The 21,929-nt window shown below is 37.8% G+C and overlaps 1 protein-coding gene across 5 annotated transcripts in view; it reads left to right on the forward strand.

Annotated features, from left to right (window-relative positions):
* The window catches only part of sdk2b (sidekick cell adhesion molecule 2b), a 414,280-nt gene that overhangs the window by 205,477 nt on the left and 186,874 nt on the right, over positions 1–21,929 (forward strand). The gene's annotated exons all lie outside the window — the stretch shown is intronic.

Raw genomic sequence — 21,929 nt, forward strand, 5'->3', positions numbered from 1 at the left:
GACATTTTGGGTGTCCCCAACTCGTCATTTTTTTGACTTGATGGCTGTCTGATTTTTGGCATGCTGGCGGTTCCCGTTAAATCTTGGGTCCCCACCCCTCAGGACGCGGGAATCTGACGCAGAATCGGTCAAAGTGTCGGACGCGGAATTGGGCCCCTTCCATGTCACTTTTTGACATTTTTGGTGTCCCCAACTTGCCATTTTTTGACCCCATTAAATCAGGGGTCGCCAACCTCCACTTGGTACCGGCCCACAAACACTAATCAGGGGTCCCCAAACCCTTGAGATGGGACTAGTACCCTAACCCGGTTTCGCGTACAATTTCGCATTCGATTCTGCGTCCGATACCTCATCTGATATAGCGTCCGACGTAGTGTCCCTTTGCCACGGGACCTGAACAATATAACTATAGATGATGAGTTGGGAGTGATAATGTGTAGAATTTAAAGAAAAAAAAAATCAAAGAATTGCACTTGTAGCTTTGTTATTGTAGATCGATGTTTGTGCACATTACTTTTCACACACATACAAAGCATTTTTTCAGATGGACAATTTGTTTAAAAGTCATGAAACGGTTTTACAGGCACACATGTCCTATTACAGGTGGGCAACTTTTTCACAGACATTATTTTTCTATAGATGCAAAACATTTTTAGAAACACAACGATGTCTTGTTACTAGTAAAACACCTTTCTACGGATGGACAATGCTTTTCCAACAAATCTAACTTTATAGTTCTTGAACACACGTCAAATGTGTATGGACTTTCAAATGTTTTTATATGAGCCAGAGACATCAGAAATGATCCGACGGTTGTTTGCTTTATGGCCAAATTAAAAAGAAGTGCGGTCTTAAGTCCTTACTTTCTAGTTCTGCCCTTGTAGTGGGCTGGGACCAGGAGATGAAACCAAGAGGCTATAATTTTTTCCTTCTCCTTGGGCCGCATAGATATTTAGGACCTTATTACTTGTCTGTGGGGAAAGTACCAGCTGCATGAATGGGGTATAAACAGAGGTAACCTAAGAAGACTTATTTATTTGCTTTCCTGGATCGATATTGGACAACACGCAGCATACCTAGAGTATTGTTATCTGAGAGCTGCAAAGTCTCGGGAAACCAAGCGTATGCCTATTTTTAGCTCAAGTATGGGCCTCTGAGGTGGTAGAGAGTAGAGTGAGTGTTTGTTGCCTTGTTCTTGGATATTGATATACTGAGGTAAGTGGGTCACCATAGATTTTTTCCGATGAGTACATCTCACTCCGCCAGAGGAAGCCGGATTTAACAGTTCCCCAAGAAAAGGGGATGGAAACAAAGTACATTAAAAACTGCCTTCTCCTCTTAAGTTGAATTACGGGAGTTTTATGCTGGTCCTGTCCCAACAGCTTCTTTGCCAGTTTCCTTTCTTCCTTGTATTTTCCTTCACTCCTACTTATTTTTCTCCCCAACTCGGGTCTTGGGTCTGCCTCCTCTTGGCAGGCGGATTCTCACTTACAGCAGTGTCACTGTGTCTGAGCTATCGCTGTCTGGCAGACCTCCCCAGCGTGGAATCACTTTTTTGGCCTGGCCCCGTGTCATCTGCACATTCTGAGAAATGGCTGGGAACGAAGCCGCCGCAGAGGGGGGGCGATAGGGAATAAAATCAAAGAGAAACCAGGGGAGTGGTTTTAGAGAGGGGAACAATAGTGACAAAGCATATTCATCTTCTGTTAAGCTCTGTAAACAGCTCACGAAATCTGTTTAGGAAATATCTATCCACTGACTGGCAGCCGAGTCATTTTAAATAAAAAACGAAGTATGTCTATCCTGAAGCTGGTTTATATTCCACAAGATTTCCAACGTAGCTTCAAACACTCAAAGCACAGTTCAGTCCTTTAAACTCCATTGTCTACCGGAATCCTGTGGTTTCTTTGTGGGCTTCAATCATAGCGTTTGGTTTTTGGGATCCACTTATATCCGATAAACAGAATCTGAGGCCTTGATGTCAGGAGATGGAAACTCAGCGATAAAAAGAATGAATCCAAAGCAATAGAGTACTCACATGTCCTTTTTGATCCTGTTTTTTGTTTTGCATTTTACCAAAGCAGTCTATCTGACTTTGCTGTTACAATTGTGCTCATTCTCTCATTTGGCGCCTTTTTTTATCTAGATTTCCCTGATTGATGCGTTTGACTTTGATGAGCCACATTCCTAATATAAGGACTAAAAACAAAAGCAGAAAATAAAAAATCATAAAAAGCTCAAATGAAGATCAGCAATGACCAACTATCAACCTTGGCTATTAATGTAAGAACATGTTAGTTAAAAAATTCCCTCTTTTTACTTTATCCCTCGGTTAAAATGCATTTTACGTATTATCTAATCAAGCATCATGTATTGGCCTCAGTTTGCTACAGTGATAGCTTTTATTGTAATGTTTACTGTTAAAAACCATCAATATTCAGTTTATCTTCACCAACATCCTATGAGTAGCCAACTAGTTTTTTGATAAATTATTTTGCAATCTGTGTCACATTTGCTTACATGGTTTTATGATCATTTCTACACATTGTAACAGTAATATAAGCCCTAAAAACAAAATTTTGCTAAAAACATGTTAGATAAAGGTTGTCATTATTTGTAAAGATTTTACTAAAACCTCTGGAGATTTCCCACAAGCCCCCCTCTCTGTGTTTATTTGTTTGTCAGCTTGATTATATCTGACTGTAACTTTATCCCTTTATTTTTGCAGTGAATATCATATTATCCTTCCTTTTGGAGCATAAGTCAAGTGTTTTTCTTGCATAGCTTGGCTGAGGGTGCGACTTATGCTCACTTGTGATTAGGGCTGGTATTGATAATAATTTCCAGAAACGATTCGGTTCGATTCACAACAGCCTGGATTGATTCGATTCAGATTGTTTTCAATTCTTTTGATTCTTCAATTCAATTTTGAGCTTACACATTTAGACACATTTTTTTAATAATCTGCTATATGTTTTGAATATATTTATATTTAATCTGATACAGTTCACATATTGTAAAATGTATTAGTGAAATAATGAGATAATTAGTTTCTCTGAAGGAGAATTTCTAAAATTGTTCAGATCATTAACATTATAAACACTGTTCTTCTTCTCTTGGAGGATGTTTCAGTTTGGGCTAGGTGGCGATCGTTCTATAGCATTACACCTAATTCCAGAAGACGAAAGTATGAGCAAAAAACTGACCAGAAATGCTTACTTTAAACAATATTTCCTTAAAATAGTTTGAAAAATTCCTGCCTGTGAGTTGATAAAGATGTTCATTTAGTCAACAATGTATGTTTATGTCAACCGAGCGTTAGAATAAGCCACCCTATGGGAAATTCCATTAAACGTTAGCATCAAGCTAGCAAACTTTAACTTTATGTGCTAATTTGATTTTTATTTGTAATGAATCGATTATTGATTTATTAAATCAATATCAATTAATCAATTTTATCAACCCAGCGCTAAAAATTAAGAAAACTGTCATTACATACTGTTTTACAGACCTAAGAAACTACATAACAAATATAAAATTTATCCAAACAGAAATTGTAAACAATGATCTAAAATTTTTTTTTTAAAATATTTTTCTTGCAGTCACTGATATAAGCATTAGGTTTATTACACTTTAAAGGTCAATAAGAAGCTCACATGACCTATAAATAACAATAAACAATATGCCTTTCTTGAGGACAAAAGTGCAAAAAATAAAAATAATCTTTATAAAATAGTGAGTTTCATTCTGTATTCTTCAAATTGCAAATTTGATGTAGCAGAAAATCAATAAATCATCTTTTAAGGTAACCTGTCACTGGTGTCATACAGTGCAGGCTGCAGAATCCAACACCAGCAGTCCTCAGTCACTATTTGGATTCTGCCTCCATCCAATAGATATCTTTTTTTTCTTGTTTCTCTGTTCAATTTTTACTTCATTTTGTCTGGTATTGACCTGAAACATTTATACATTTTTAAACAGCATCAAAAATTCCACCAAAAAGATTTTTTTTATATATTTCTTTTCCAACCCACTCAATATAGAATCCTGACGATGAAGTAGCCCGACTTATCCAGATATTGACAGTTCTTTGTGAAAGAAATCCTCACACCGTGTAAACAGTTCAATAATGCTACGAGTTCAGACCATGAGATGAAACGACAGCAGACTGCTCGTTCTTTGGTTTTGTTTGGAGTCTTTTCGGAACCGTGGACGGTACGATTACAGCTTATATAGAATGAGTCATTTTAAAAACAGTTTTCAACCAAAGTATGAAAGACAGATCCCTTTTTCTTTGTATGTTTTTGGGCCACATAGAATAATTTCTTTATGAAATAACTCAAATAAAACATAGATCACGCAACAAAAACATTTGCATAAGATTTTTATATCCCTCTTCACAGGAAATAAATCAAATTAATGGGAAAAAATGTGAAAAACGGATATAATTAGCGTGTAAATGAGTGTATAAATAGAGGAATTTTGGCATTTTGGAGGTCGGCAGCATGAAGATCCACTCAGGGGAAAGCCAATAATGTGGGAAGGGATTTGAAAAAGGGGTGGAATTTTTCCCAACAGTGTCGTGATCACAAACAAAACAATAATTCTAAAATTAATCCAAAAATTAATCCAAATTTAAGAACTATACCTGCAACAATTACTGTTTATAAGGCTCCCAGCATAAATAACTGCACCCAAATAGCCCATAAACTGATGGTAAAAAGAGGGGTGAAATTCTCCCTGTTCTAGAGGTAATGAGATAAAGCAAATTATTACTTTAAATGTTTGCTGCTAATAGACACACAAGATCTAAGTCATGCTCATCTAATGTTGTGTTTACTGAACCAGTCAGTGACCAATGTTTTCTCTATCAGTTTCTGCTGTTTTTGCAGCCAATTTCCAACGACTATTAAGTGATGTGCTTGACTTGACCTGGCAGAGGAGATTTTAAGAACTGGTTGCTAGACAATTTGATGATTAAAAGAAAAAAGCGTGTATCATTAGTCAGTTCCTGGAAATTCTCATGGCTGGACAGTAACAATATACAACGTTATTGGATTCTGATATACCTGACGATCCAGCACATTACAGCAGATCCTATCAGGGCCCACGGAGAATTCCATTAAGGAGCGGCTGGAATTACGTACATATAAGTGCAGAAAATGGGCTGAAGGGTCTAAGTATGACGTGGTGGTAGTAGGAAATCCTGCCCATTCTGTTAGATACAAGCAGGTTAAAGCTAGTAGGAAAAAGTGTTAGGTGACAAAAAGCTAAGACAGTAAAAAAATAGATGACATACTTAGTAAATATCAATGGTCAACTAAATACTGTATTTCAAAGACACCTGTCCACAACTTCAAACAGTCACACTCCAAACTCCAAGACCAAAGAGCTATCTAAGGACACCAGAAACACAATTGTTGACCTGCACCAGGCTGGGAAGACTGAAGTTTCAATGGGTGAGCAGCTTGATGTGAATAAATCAACTGTGGGGGCAATTATTAGACAATGGAAGACATACAAGACCACTGATAATCACTCTGTGGGATCAAAATGATCACAAGAGAAAAAATCCCAGAACGACATGGGGGGACCTCTAGTAAATGACCTGCAGAGAGCTGGGACCAAAGTAACAAAGGCTAACGTTAGTAACACACTATGCAGCCAGGGACTCGAACCCTGCAGTGCCAGACGTGTCCCCCTGCTAAAGCCAGTACATGTGTACGCCCATTTAAAGTTTGCTAGAGAGCATCTGGATGATTCAGAAGAGGATTGGGAGAATGTCCTATGGTCAGATGAAACCAAAATAGAACTTTTTGGTAACAACTCTACTGTTTAGAGGAGAACAAATGGCGAGTTTCATCCAAAGAACACCATACCTACTGCAAAGCATGGGGGTGGAAGCATCATGGTTTGGGGCTGTTTTTCAGCAAAGGGACCAGGACGACTGGTCTGTGTCAAAGAAAGAATGAATGGGGCCATGTATGGTTAGATTTTGAGTGAAAAACTTCCATCAACATTGAAGATGAAACATGGCTGGGTCTTTCAGCATGACAACCATCCCAAACACACAGGCCGGGTAAAGAAGGGGTGGCCTCCCAAGAAGAATTTCAAGGTCCTTGAGTGACCTAGTCATTCACCTGATCTCAACTCAATAGAAAATCTGTGGAGGGACTTGAAAGTCTGTGTTGCCTAGAGAAAACTCCAAAAACATCACAGCTCTTGAGGAGATCTGCATGGAGGAATGGACCAAAATAACAGCAGCAGTTTGTGAAAACCTTGTGAAGATTTGCAGAAAACATTTGACTTTTGTTTTGCCAAGAATGGGTATATGGCTAGAATTATTGACCAAATACTTGTTTTTCACCATAATTTACAAATAAATTATTTAAAATCAGATAATGGGATCTTATGGATTATTTTATCTCTTAAATAGATGAGAGAAGCCTGTATTTTTCATCAAACTAGAGGTATATCTTTGAGAGACAAAAGGAGAAAAAAAGGTAAAATTGAAAGTTCCCTTTCATGATAATATTCAAATATTTCTCAAAAGTTCAATACGTTTCATAAGTTTTAAGTTAATTCAGCAATCATGGAGTTTATTTAAAGTCCATCAAAAGTCGTACAGAATTTGTCTTAGAAATAACTGTTTAAAGAAGACCATCAAAACAACATGCACTTCTTTGCTTTCATTTCATCTGCTTAAAAAGTGCAGACTCCTCGCAAACTGTTTTCTGCATAAACAAACCCAACTGCCCTACTTCAGGACCCCAGAACAACTCCACAACAAAGAGTTTTCAATGGCAAGTCAGTGCTGTTTATTTGTTTTTATTTATTTTTTTCACTGAAAAGAAAGTGTTCATTGTAAAGATTTTTGAACTGAAAAAGATGTGAAAAGAGAGAAAAAAAACAACATGCTGCAGATCGGACATTTAAAAATAAAGATACCCAGACAGGTAAATGCTGGTTTGGTTTCGCTGGTTCCTTTTTTTAAAGAAAAAAATATTTGTTGAGTATTGATCGTTCAACGTCCTCCGCTTTTATGCACGCTCAAGCTGCAGTCCTGAGATTTATATATTTTCCTATATTTTAGAAGCGCTGCCAGAAAAAAAAAAAAATCAATTTTCCTCACATACACGGACATATAATAGTTTTCCCTTTTGTGTTTCTGTAGTAAATTCTAACGATTTTGTTTACTTTCATGTAAAGAACCTTCCTATTTTAAAGAAAGGGAAATAGAAACGCAGTAATAAAAGGCAAAGGTGCTTAACCCTTTAACCAGGTTTTTGCTTTAGGCACAACTCCGAATAAAAAGGAGCCACGAGCATCAGTGATGTCGACTTGTTGGACCCCTCGGAATTCAACCCTGTCTTGTGTAGCCTCATAAATCAGTGCATATCCACTGCCTAAGGCCTTATAGTCAACTGGTCATCTCTTAACTTCTTCCATCAATATTTAATACCTTCGCCTTTGCTTCCCGACTCTTACTTAAAGCTCTGCCGAGTGAGCAAATACTTTGGAGGAGTGCAAAAGTGGAAAGCAAGGCAAAGATGGAGGAGAATTGAAGAAAAAAAATGCAACGGTAATCCGACTTGCTTCTGTGTTTTCATCTCTCTTGATATATTTTACCATTGTCTAAGGTCTTAAGTTGTTGTAGAAAAGTTGGAGTCAGAGAGAACAGACTCCAAACATTAAATATTTAGGTTCTATCTTTCCAACAAGCCTGTTTTGTCTACTTTAGAGTGGGAGTAGTGTAACCAAGGTTAAGCCATTAAAAGGAAGGTCATATCCAACACCACACTGGGTTTGAGTGGAATCTATTTTTCAGGTTTCTGACCGTTTGCTTTTAACCAAAACTTATACAACGTCAAATACTTCTTTAATGATCGCATGATTAAAATGACCCATAGGCATGTTAATGTAAATTTCAAAGATATACTTAAGCCAAGAATATTTTACATGGAGGGGCAGAAGACTAGAAATGAATGAGAACAGCAGAATGGAATGACAAATGAAAGGATCAAACATATTTCAATCATATATTTTTTTAAAATATCATTTAAAAATGTTGCTTTCGTTATGCTTAAAGAAACCTTTATTGATGATTTCTTAATCTTTGTCGATAATAATACTAATGTTACCCACAAATTGGGTGGTAAGTGTGAGGCAAAGCTTTTTTGCTTAGGGAACAGCTTCCACCCCTTGGCCCGCTGTAGCTCCGACTTTAGTTCTTATTTTTAAACACATTTCTTGCCCTTTTTTAAGTGATTGAGGATGCTATTTGATCAATTTGCATGATTATAAATGTAAATATGTACTTTAAAATGTACTTTAAAAACAAAAATTCCTCTAGAGATTTTATATAAAAGACGTTGTCCAAAACGTTATACGTTTTCTCTATTCAAGGTAGAAATAAACAACTGAAACTGAATATTCTAACAAACAAGTAATTGATAGTAAAAGAGATTCTTTTTAAAAATGTTTTTGTCATTATGGTTTTGGAGTCAATTTAGTGTTATTTTTTATAGGACTTCAGAAGTTGTATTTTTGTTAAAGAATTAACAGATGAAATGAAAATTGTAAAAAACACAATTTTATTGGAAAATTAAAATGTATATCTCTAGAAGCTTTTCGTTTGATTTATTGACTGTTATATTATAATTTTACTTATTTTATACTAGTTTGTTACTAAATTTTTATTCACTCACACTCTGACTTTGTGTCTCTGACACTAGGGCTGCCACGATTAGTCGACTAATCGACGACTAATCGACTATTAAAATAGTCGACGACTAATTTAATAGTCGATTAGTCGTTACTTTGTACTATATGGAGTCAGAGTATAGTAAAGTTGAAAGTTATAATGGTGTTATGCTAGCTTATTGGACTATTTTGGCATTTATTAAGGTTTTTCAGACATGCTAGCTGTCTTTGCTAGCTTAGTCTTTTTTTGTTTAAGTTTTTTAGGCTGTTTTGGAATTTAGCTAATATTTCAGCTGCGTGCTAGCTGTTTTAGCTAACCTAGGCTTTAATTAGGCTAATTTGGCCTTTAAACTAATATTTTAGTTGGCTATCAGCATCTTCAGCTATCATCACTAGCATCTTTTGCGGTCAAATTCAGCTTACATTTCATCTATGATGATGCTAGTGTGAATATATATATAGTTTTTAGTTATTTTAAAGCGAATGATGGTTAAGATGTGTGTTTTACATCCACTTTGTGCATGACCCGATTAGTCGACTAATCGGAAAAAATAATCGGTGATTAGTCGACTATTAAAATAATCGTTTGTGGCAGCCCTATCTGACACTGACAAACTTTAATTTGAACTAACCAAAGCTGTTTACTTATCCCATCCTTACCCTCAGTAGATGTTTCCTTCACCCCCCAGTATTTCTTTAAAGTTTTCTTGCATATTTGGCTTACTGAGGGTTTTTGCAAAAGAAGGAGAAAGTCGTTTTGGCTGAGATAAAGCGTGACGGAGATTGCATTAATCTAAGGTGCCTCTGGTGAAAGCTCGTACAACTCAATCAGGTCAAGTTATGTAGTTGTTGGTGTTAATCCTCCATTCTCATCACCTTAGGTCTGCACAAAAATCATCCATGTATTCCATTTACATTTCAGTAGATATTTAACCCCAAACCTCAACCACTAATTTAATCCACTGCATGCATGTTTGTTACCGCAGGAGCCATGGATACTGGTAATGGCTGTGATCATTACCATCTTAGTTCTCAGTCCTTAAAAAGGACCACTTTGGGTCTTCCAAAATATATTCTGTATATGTTATCTTCATTTAAAGTTTAAGTTCTTTATTTTAAGATGGATTACAAAATAAAAGTGAAAAAACAATCCAGTAGTTACCGTATTTGCCAGTTTAAGTTGTACCGAAGTAAAAGTAGCACCAGAGTATGAGCGGCACTGGAGTATTGAAAATATCCTTGCACATATGTTAGACTTTATTTTGACCCAAAGTTAGCACATAGTTCTTGGCCTGCCGTCAGTTTGAGCTTTTTTTGTTTAAACGTTGCAAAAAAATGTTTGACCTTTTTTAGTAAACGGGGGCTTTAATCAAGAAACACAGTATGAGCAGCCCAAATGAGCTAGTTAGCTTAAACAGGGATGCCAAGCATAATGCTAATTGAGATATTATCCTCAACAAAACGTCTATACTTTCATATTCAAATTTGTTTCCATGTTTATTAACCATCAGTTTCCCGGCTACCCCTGGTGAAACGCCCAGCAAAAACCACCGTGGAAATCGTGACCGTTTGATAGTCTTTGCTAGTCCTGCTGATGGAGTTGGCAGGCTAGCAAACCTGTATGCATCCACCAACATGTTCTCATTAATAATGCTGGTCTAACAGCAAGATCTCATAAATTAAAGTGGCCTATCAGCATGGCCTTATAAATAATGCTAGCCCTCCGACATCATCTAGATGTTGCCTGTGGATTAATATTTCAGTTTGCAAGTTTGTGCGAGCAGCTGAGGCTCCTGCACAAACCATGCAAACCTCATATTTGCAATCTTTTTTTCATTATAAGGTGAACATTAGCATAAAATCAACAATCCTGTTGTATATCATATATCCTGTCACTTTGGTGTTTTTTTCTCTTTTTTTTAATGACACCGTCTATTATCGGATAATGTGTGACCTGTTTATGATGGTAAAAGCTTTTTTTTTTTTTTTATTTACACCATATAATCAGTTGCTAAGTTGTATATTTATGCAGGATTTCTATCAGAGTGTAATTGGACCGGACAAGTCTGTTGGTCCAGACTGAATCCTGTATATTGGACTGGTCTGTTTTCATACTGCTGTCAACCAGACATTTCTGCTTCAAGCCAAAGCTTGTTCACAAAACCATGTGACTAAGGATCTCTTCAGTCATTGGCCAGCAATTACCAGGGTGGGGTAAAGCAACAAGATAAAGACTTATTGAAGTCTTAAGCTTTAAAGTTCTTATTCACTCTTTCAATTCATTGAATGTCAGATACAACACTTTTCATTGCTTTAATGACAATTAAAACAAGGCCCCTCAACCTCTGGGCCGCAAACCGGTCCAGTACAGGGACATGGACCTCAACGGTATTCCAGCCTTAACCTTAACGCAGTACTGGACAGTTAGTACCGGGCGTGGTATCAGACGTTGACCAGGCACGGGTTAGAGTACCAGTGCCAGCTGTGTCCCGAGGTTTGGTCCGCGTTAAAAGTTACATTTTTAAAGTTGTTAACGTTTTGTTTTAGTGTGTTCAATAAATGTTTATCCTGTTCAGCTCACAAGGTGTGTTTGGATTTTGGTTCCCTGTGCGGTCGAGTTTGACACCCCTGCCAAAAGGCCTCGCTCCAGAAGCCATTTTAGTCCAGTTGTTCCACTTCGAGCACAGAGTGTATTCAGACTGAGGAAACTCAGAGCAAACCGGAGCATAGTCCAATTGGAAATGAATTGAGACTGTCTCAAAATACGGGTCCAAGAGCGGTTCCTGGTCCCAGACCAGGGTCCGCTTGGATGTACTCAGACTGGAAATTTCTTCCAGATTATCAGGGTCAAAGGCACTTATAATTACTTTAAGTGAACCAGATGTGTCCAGTCTGAATACACTCTCAGATTGCTCTAAGACTTTGTTTTAGTCTTTTAAAATGTTTAGTTTTCTTATAGGCCGGGGGTCGGCAACCTGCGGCTCCGGAGCCGCATGCGGCTCTTTGAGCGCCCCCTTGCGGCTCATTGGCGCTTTTACAAAAATGTTCGACAATAGTAAGAAATGTTCGAAGGAGATATATTGTAGCGATTTGGGTGGGAGCAGAACCAAGTAGATGACTGGCAGTTCTGATTCCAGAGATAATTTGTGTCCAATACATTGCATGACCCCTAGTGCTTGCAGGAAGAAGCGTACACGCAGGTCATGTTTATCAGATGGTGTCAACATTTTGACCACCATTCGTTTAACAGAACTGAATCACACAGAACAGCCGACACTGTGAGGAGTGTCACTCATACACACACCACTCTCACTCATGGTGCCGGTAAAACACTCAAGTCCCATAATGCAACACAAGAACAGACACTAACTCCACCCACTAACAAGGAACTATTTCTAAATTAACAGTCAGGCTGCCACAATATTTTTGTTTTAATACGATTTCTGTAGGAGGACAAACATGACACAAACATCCTTTACGTTTTCCAGTTGTTGTGAGATGAGTGTAGATGCTTCCACGCCGTCTGAGTCAGCGCACAGCAGAATTCCTGCCCGTGCGTCTGGAGCGCACGTGAGCGCACGTTGCTACGCGGGTTTTGAAGTCGGGTCACGAGCTCCACGTACAAATCGGCACGCATTGAGCGCGCTGAATCTTCAATCCGGTTCAAGATTTCCACGCACAGTCGCGGCAGCTCAGACCTGTAACTGTGCGTGGAAATCTTGAACCGGATTGAAGATTCAGCGCGGGAGCTGCTTGTGGGCGGAGTCTGCTTCAAAGCACAGAAGTACCAAACGTGATCACGAAGGAGAAATGAATCATTACGGTTTGTGTCCGGTCAGGTTGATATGACTCCAAGATGAGATGAGCGCTAATGAACAGTAGAAGAAGAATAGAAGAAGAATCTCCTCCCCGCCACTGCGTGCCTGACCGCGCTGCTCCGGTGTGGATACCACCTGCTGAGCGCGGCGATGTGGAGATCTCACACACCGGCCGCGTGCGGTGCGTGGCGGGAGGAGATTCTCCTTCGATTGTATTTTTACTGTTCAGTAGCGCTGATCTGCATCTACAACAGGGAGAACCGAAAGTAAAAGTGTTGAAAATCCCCCAAATCTTTCTGAAGACTTTTGTTTTCACAACTCTGTCCTTTTAAATGTCTGACTATAAGACTCACGCGCGCTCCAGACTTGGAGGGCAGGAATTTAGGTGTGCACGCGCTTATATTGACTCTTCATTGAAAGTGTACTCTTTATTGACGCGGCCAGTGTGGAAGCACCTTAAAGGTGCACGTTACATTTTTGTCTTTTTTTTCAAATCCTCTAAATAAAAATGACATCAAAAATCGTATTTCTTTATTGCATTTCTTTAATTTCATCAAAGCAATGAAACAAACTGTAATTCATTCATATTGTAGTGGCACGCTCAGGCTTGCTGTCGGTCTGGCAGCGCAAGGAATTGTGGGTTACCCATTCTTTTGCCTGTCTGACTGGAATTGGATTTAAGTTTGTGTTTTCCTCAATGTGTTTTGTTGTCTGACTGTTGAACATTTGTTGAACATTTATGATTTTGTCCTGTTATGTTTGAATTCTTCCTGCACCTGGAGTGAGAATGAGGGAGAGACTGATCAGGACCCCCTCTCGTTGTGTCGTTGAGGAATGCCAAAATAAAAGCTCAAATGTTCGTATTTGAGGCTACTCAACTTTTGTCAGACAGTTTGACGCTGCAATGTCTCACCAACTTGTCATGAGGCCTAAAACGAAACTTATATGACACAAAGACACGCAGCAGGAAAAAGTATCGCCTAAATAATCGTTTTTACGACACATTTTCCACGTGTTCCTTGCAGAATAAGACTTTTATAAGCCGTTTCAAATTATGCGGCTCCAGACATATTTGTTTATTATTGTATTGGTCCAAAGTGGCTCTTTCAACACATTGGGTTGCCGACCCCTGTTATAGGCTGATGCTAATGTCCAGCTTCGTAATAAAAGTCATGAATTGATTCCATTTACATTATTACAGTTAGCATAATCTAGTAAACCGCAGCAAAAAAAACAAGAAGATGAATCTCCTTCCTGCTTGTCCAGGAACGTGCGCTCAAGAATGCGTGTTTCGTGCCTTCAAGAACATGCACCATGTGCTACATAAACAGTCCATGTCACCATAACTCCGGATGTCACAGTATATCCCTAAATCCACTGGTTGATGGTTTATTACAATGTACTTTTTATTTAATTAAAAACAAAACAAAAAAAAAATCACATTAGTGTCTAAAGTCAAACTGAAATCAATTTCGTTCAGGAAAGTTACAGTATATTCAAATCCCCAAAAGGTATTTTTTTGTTGCCATATAGACTTGAAAGCACTAGAGGAGCGAATAGAGATAAACAAATCCCAGCAGACACTCTCCTGGCTGAACTAAACTGTGTGCTACCGTAATAGTAGGTCTGTAAAGGGGACTTCATTGTTTGGGGGTTGTCAAGTCCACTTATCCAGACAAACCTTGCAGGCTCAGTCCAGGAGCTGAAGGTACTTACATTTAAGATGGAATTTCAGGCTTTTAGAGGCCTCAAGAAAATCTCACTCCCTAGAGGTCACAATCTATAGGTATTAGCTCTTCATCTACCTATCCAGCTCCATCTTTGGATGTCAGCGTCAAGCCATTACCTCACCCGAACACCTTCAGTGAGACGCAGTGGGATCATCTGCAGGCTCTCTATGTCTCTGCCCTGTCACTATTAATATTGCTTCTCCTTCCATCTCTCTCTAACTCACAGGCTCTTTTCCCATCCACCCACTCGTTCTCAGCTCACTTTGAGAGTATAGTTGTCAGAAAAGGCAGAGGGAGGGAGTTAAAGGGGTGAGTCAGGGAACAGCATTTTCAGGGGCTAGCTCACCTGGGAGATAGCCCAGACACAAATGAAAGGACTTTGGAAAGAAGACTCTCTGGGTTCAAGATAACATATTAAGAGGTGAGGTACATCACACATATATTTGGGCCCCATTATTTGTCTGTGTTGAGGTGGACTTTAAATGTGAGAAATAAAATCATGCGCAACCCAGAAACTTTGAATCACTTCTATTTAGGGCTGGGGGATATAGCAAAACATGAAAATCACGATTTTTTAAATTTTATTTCATGATTTCGATTTTTTAACGATTTCTTTAACATAAATTCAAACTGACAAAAAAGGCACTATTATGATTTTAGTTGAAAGAAGTAAACACATTTTAAACAAATATTTATATTTTATATATATTTTAATTTCAAATGTCTTAAAAGTAGGGGTGTAGCGGATCAAAAAACACACGGTTCGGATCGTGTCACGGTCTTGGGGTCACAGTTTATATCATTTTTCTGATCAGTAAAAAGTAAAAAAAAAAAAATAAATAAAAAATAGCAAAAAAACAACACGATTAAAGCTAAATATGTTTTTGAAAAATGCTTCAAATTATATATTTAATAAACATATAAAGTACTATACACACAATATTTATATCATCAAAACATTTGGTCATTGAGGCCTAATTGTTAAGCAAAAACGTATTTAAACTTTGAACACAAACAACATGCTAATTACATTTCTGATTACATTTACATGTATTTTAGTTCCCTTAAAATACAAATGTTCTTGTCTAACCCCCCCTAATATCCAAATTAAATCATGAATAAAACTGTTAAAATATTTTTTTTGGAATTAATTGTTTTATTGAAACCAACTATGAAAACATTTAAAACAATAATTATCCATAAAACGTGACACTCCCGTGCTTGCTTTTCCTTGTGATTTTTGGTCTCTTTGGCTTGCCATACAATCGCCCCCTGACGGCACCGGTGAGTCTTTTATGTAGCAGTGGCTTTCCCCTGTGCAGGACAGCTGCTGCTGCTCATTGGGAGATTCTTTGAATCCATAAATGGAATCATATTCAGCTCTTAAAATTAAATAAATCTGATATTTATTGATCCGCGTCCTTCATTATGAAGTTGAGAAAAATATGGTCGGGAATCGATTCAAAAAATTAACTAATTAATCTCAAGAAATGAATTGCGATTATTATTTTTTTTTAGTTACAGTATTTGGCAGCCACTTATTATATGAGAGTAATCACAATATAAAATCACACGCAACATTGTACATTTAATACATTTACTTTTAACCCTTTGGAACCTAGGATCTAAAACTCTATTTTTGTCTATTTTTGAATTTACCTCTGTATTTTTGATCTGAAAGACCACCTCTTTGCTTATTTGGTATCATTTTAATCAGCACAACCTCACCTGTGTGACACTATCTTTACTTTGTCATTTTTCCATGTTGTATTCACACAATAGATACAAAATCAGCAAAATGCAAAACCAGAAAATTCTGTCTGGAAAAACGGGATACATTTTGCTGTGAAAACCCCAAAAACGTTTTTCTGTTTCAGTCTGCCTGTGTGGCTTCAGCTACCAGGCAGCCGCAAAAAAAAAAAAAAATTCTCATAAGAGCGCTGAGGTCCATTTGACATTTTTTTCTGGAATTCTGTATTTTTTCTTTTTTTTTTCCAGCTTTTTTTCTTTTTTCTCATAGATTTACAAATGAACTTTATCAGTATAAGTAGCTAAAACTAAATATCTTTACATCTCAAACCCTTTTTGTCCTGTATGCTTTTTATTTCATTTGTATTTATTACACAGACTGTAAATGTCACTCGGACACTTGAATGCCTTTTGCTTTCACTGCCATTGGTTGTAGTATTGCTGCATGACAACATTCCTAAACGATTCTCGAATCTGAAAAAAAACACATACTTTCCTGATGTCATTGTCTGAACAGAAGCTGCTGAATTTAGCAACACTGAGTTTTGACTGGACTTATCATCCGGTTGTTTATTTTTATTCGGGTGTCTGAACATGTCAGGGACTTCATTGTCTGTGTAGTGTCTGATCTACAACTTCATTGAAATTCCCACTGATGATTTACTTCAGAGAAAGTTCTAAAGACCTACACAAATAAAATAAAACACCACAATTCAGGAATATATTGAGCTGCTCACCTGGTTAACTACTTAGATGTGGAAAATCCTCATGTGGATGATATAGATGACGATCCAGAAGCTGGTTCCTTAGAAACCCCGCCTTTTATGTTGTAGATTACCTGGATCAGGTGTGTTTGGCCAATAAGGAGCTTCAACGGCAGGTTGGTTGGAAAACATGTAGGACACCGGCCCTCAAGGCCTGGGTTTTCACAACCCCTGATCTTGATTTTCTTTTTATCTCAACCATACTTGCGTCTTTTTGCCTTCCCTGGATCACAACAACATCACACCTGTAATGTCTGGATTTTATCTTTCTTAATCCACATCTTAAACGTTAGAATATTTTCTGTTTATATTACTTTACTTCAGGTGCCTGTAGTTACAGTGAGATTCTAAGACCCTTTGAGGATTTATGAAGTGTTAAAATGAGGGGTTGACTGGTTATTAGACAGGCTTGTTATCAGTGTCAATATTTGTTATTTTGTTTTATACCAATAAAGGCCTTTTTTTTTTTTTTTTTATCCAAAGGGCCAATTTGAACGTGTTATTTTGGCAATGTCCCGTCCACAGTGCCATCTAATTGGTTTTGCAATCCACACACTCAATCCTCTGAATGTCATGCTACCACCAATTAGGGCTGTCATGTTTAACGCAAATGAGTTTTAATAGCATGTTAAAAAAATGAATGTTTGTCCTTTAGATCTACATGTTTATTTGACGTACCAAGGAACTCACTGCATGTTTTAGTTTGTTTTTTAAGTTATTTAATTTATGTTGTTTTACTTTATATACTATGAACACTTTCATGGAATTGTTAATGGAACTTAAAAAAATATAACTAATAAAAGTAGCTGCTGAGCAGGTTATATGGGGTCAAATTCTGATTATCTTAAAGTGAATGAAAAACAAAATTGAAAATGAGAAAAAAAAAGAAAATTTGACAGCAGTTTTAATTTGAAAATACATATTGTAAACCTGAAGGAATTGTTGAAAATTTGAAATACGCATTTTATTTTTTTTAATTGGTAACAGTTTTTTTTTTTCATTAAAGCTTCAAATGTATTTTTATGTTTTTGAATTATCAATCATTTTTTTCAAGTTTTCAATATTTTTTTTAAATGTTCAATTTTATTCCTTCAATTTTTAATGATTGTAATGAGTTTTTAATATGCATTTTCAAATTTAAAATGTTCATTTTTTTTGTTCAAATTTAGATTGCCTGCTTTTCCAAATTTTCAGTCCAATTTTTTATTCACTTTAAGCTGATCCTGATTTGACCCCATACAGTTACTCCCTACACCTCTAGGAACTATTATTTGTTTTTTTTATTTACTTTGAATTATTCTAAATTTTGATGCAATTTTGTTCACTTTCCCTTAAAATGAGTATTGGTTTCAAATATCAGTTATCGTCCTTCTTGACTATAATAATCAGTATTGGCCCTGAATTAAATCTGAGTTCTGTTTTTTGTTGAAAGAAACTTTTAAATAAGGGTCAATTAATGACTATTTTATTTTTTTGTTCATAGTGTCTTTCAATTCGTATTGCTTCCATTGCAAAAATCCTCTTCTTTAATAATGTCGTCGTGCCATTCCAGACCTTAAAACACGCTGAACGTTAATACCATAAAACTAGAAGCCGCTTTGTCGACAGCACCGCGAGGGGCCCCCATTCTGCCTGCTCCAATTTCCATCCGTCTTTCTTTCACGTTTATGGATTATCGCCGGTTGTATTGTTCACATCCAATCTGCCAACAATGAGTTCTGACAATCTGCGTGATTAGTCACAGTAATAAGCCCTGAATGGCGCGCAAATATAATCACACACACATGAGATCGCTCAAAGGATCTTCAAGAGGGGATGCAAACTCCATCCTGTTAATGTTCCAATCAGCAGGAGATGTAGTTTTATTCTACATGGAACCAGTAGATAAGGTAAGAAATGATAGAATACAAAGTAAAGTTAGAATATCTGAGATTCTTTTAGGTATAGGTAACAAATGTATGTGCTGTTGGCCCTCGTAGCCCCTTTTGGTTGTTTGCAGAAACCATTTAGAAAGAAGTATTTATGAAGCCCATTCATTTTCTGTGGCAGGACAAAGCCTCTAGAAAGTTAACAGGCAAAGGACCGAAACAGACCAATACTGAGAGTCTTTACACCAGTGGGAGATAAGAAAGGAGATTAAAAGTGGATCTATGGCGCTGGGAGGGAGAGACGATGAGATTGGGAGGAGGACACTGACCTTCAGTCATTTTCTTTCGCTCTTCTTCCTCCTTGTTTTCTTTTTCTCAACCCACACACACATATGTATGAACACACAAACGCCCATCAAGACTTTTATTCACACTTTTTCTCAGATGGCGAGGGCATTCTTGGGCTTTGGTGAAAATTTTATAACCCCGGGCGAGCCCCCAGCACTGGCCCAAAAGGGTGGGGGGGTGGGGGGGGGTTGTGCACACCACTCTCGTCCACTTCCGTGCACAACGCAAAGGCAAAAGTATAAATTCCCTCTCAGTGCACGGACACACATCTTTCACTGGGGTTCAGACGTCACTCTAAGTGCACACGCAGGCACACACATATGCATTTGCCCTTTGTTTTAGAGACAACAAAGGCTATCTTCAGGAATGCAATACACAGAGGATTGCCAGGAGAGCAGAGGGAAGGAAATTGAAGCCATTAGAAGCCTTATTACTTTTTTATCAGAAACTGGAGGATAAGCTCACAGAATATGGGAGACGGAAGGAGAAGCGAAGAGGAAAAAGGGAACAAAAAGTTGATGAAGAGGCGAGTAATGAAAACAGGAGAAAGAATTAAGACAAACTGATTTAAGTAAATAAGCAGTAAAAGGCAAAAGTAAGGGTGAAACAAATCAACTAGCAGATGAAAAGAGAGAATTGAACCACGACTGAAAGGGAGACTTGGAGGAAATTGTAAGTCACAACATCAATGAATGGTCTACTTTCAAACTTACGTCATCAATAAGGCGCACAAACTACAGTCATGGCCAGAAGTTTTTGAGAATGACACACATATTACATTTCCACAAGGTCTGTTCCTTCAGGATTTTTAGGCGTTTACCAGATGTTTCTATGGTATAATGACATACAGTATAATTAGAAGCATCAAAAGCTTTTATTGAGAATTATGTTAGCTGGTCCTATCGTGGCTGGACTGAAATGCAGTGGAAATGTGGTTTCAGTGAAAAAGTTATTTTTCAAGGCAAATAGGGATTATGCAAATAATTGCAGTTGAGTGAATCACTCCTCATAACATTCTGGAGTATATATAAATTTCCATGAAACTGCAGACAAAAATTAATAGTTGTGTCGTTCTCAAAACGTCTTTCCATGACTGTAGATACTGTGACTGCACTGACTCCCAAACTCTGTTGACACATGAAAAAAACATGGAGAGACCACTACATACTAGCCATGTTAGCGCATGTTCAATAACACCCAACCTTGTTGGCAACACATAAAGAAGTAGACTAATACCACTAAAAAAGATACTGTGTCTATGCTAACTCCCAGCCTTGATGGTAACACATTAAAAACACAATCTGACACGCTACACGTTAGCACATTTACTATAACACCCAACCTAGTTTGCATTACAAAAAAAACATATAATACCGCTAAAATACGTTTTACTGTGACTATGCAGAGTCCCAACCTTGTTAGCGACATTTAAAACACAGTAGAACACAGCTACACATTAGACACATTAGCATATTTACTATAACACCGAACCTTATTTGCACTGCATTAAAAAACAGACTGATACTGCTAAAACAAACATTACTGTGACTATGCTAACTCCCAACCTTGTTAGCAACAATTAAAAGACAGTAGAACATAGCTACACATTAGCATATTTACAATATCACTTAACCTTGTTTGCAACATGTCAGACGGATACCAATAAACACGTTACGGTGTCTACCAGCCATTCATTCTACAACCAGAATGAATCTATAAATATGGTGGTCCAGATAGTAAAGCCCATTGATGTATTTTTTTGGAAAAAAAATTAAGGAGTTTGAGTGTGGTAATCAAACTCTGGTGCATCACATGAGTTCTTTTAGGATAAAAAAAAAAACCCAAAACAAACAAAAAAAAAAACACTGGAGTCATGGGAGCCAGTCAGAGCAGCTTTGCGTCTTCTATTTACTTTGCACTCACAGAGTAATTGTGAGGATGCATGTGTGTGTGTGTGCCTCTGATTCCCCTTTTAAGTTAAGGAGAAAAAAATGTGTGAAGTGCTAATGTTGGTAAATGATGCAATGGATGACTCAAAGAAGAAAGAATAGCTTTTCCTTTGGCATTTTAAAGGCCAATTTCTGTTCATGTCTCACCTGCCTCGTGTTTAGCCTTCAGCGTGTTGTCTTGGCTGGCTGTGGGACCCCCACTGTAAACCAGGAGGCAAAACCCACTCCTTTACTTTTTTTTTTTTTGTAAAGTGGGGTCAGGATGGAGGTTAAGATTGCACTTCAAAGCCTCGACTGCAGTGCAGGAAAACTGCATATTCAGCTCGACCTTTCAAAATAAAGGCTTTTTTTTTTTTTTTTTCCTTGACCAGCTCCACTTTCCTCCTCCTCCTCCCTGACACTCACACAAGCTTTGGGAAATGTATCATCCACAAATGAGAAGACATCTCAAAGGAGGCCAGGGGAACAGACTAGAATCCTAATTACCCCACACAACTGCTGGAAAAGGCAAACAGAAATGCACGGTGCACGAAAACTTCCACTTTAGATGCTTTGTGTGCTCATTTTCTGTGTATGTTTGCTAATTATCATATAGCAGGAGTGCAAGTCTTGTTATCAGCTTTCAAACCCTTTGAAGTCGACTGTAATCTTGCATTGCGTCAAACATTTTGGTAGTTTGCGCCCCTGACTGAGAGAGGATGATGACACCATAATGGCAGCACAACCTGTGTGCGCGAGCGTGCGTTTGTGCGCACGCCGCTCCATTATCTCTGAGTTAGAGCCCACTGCAAACACTGATGGGCCGTGTGGTTAAGTGCCTGTAATAAAAGGTCTTAAGTGTTTTGGGCACGCCTGAAACTCAGAGGCTATTTGCAACAAAAACTGCTCAGGAAAGCTCAGCGTTCCCCCTCCGCGTTTGAAAAACGATCCCGTCAACGATAACCCGTATCAGACCCCCTCGTAGAATTTGAGGAAGGATTAAAGACACACGCAGATTTTT

This window comes from Oryzias melastigma, linkage group LG19 (genome assembly GCF_002922805.2).
Source record: "Oryzias melastigma strain HK-1 linkage group LG19, ASM292280v2, whole genome shotgun sequence".
NCBI lineage: Eukaryota > Metazoa > Chordata > Actinopteri > Beloniformes > Adrianichthyidae > Oryzias > Oryzias melastigma.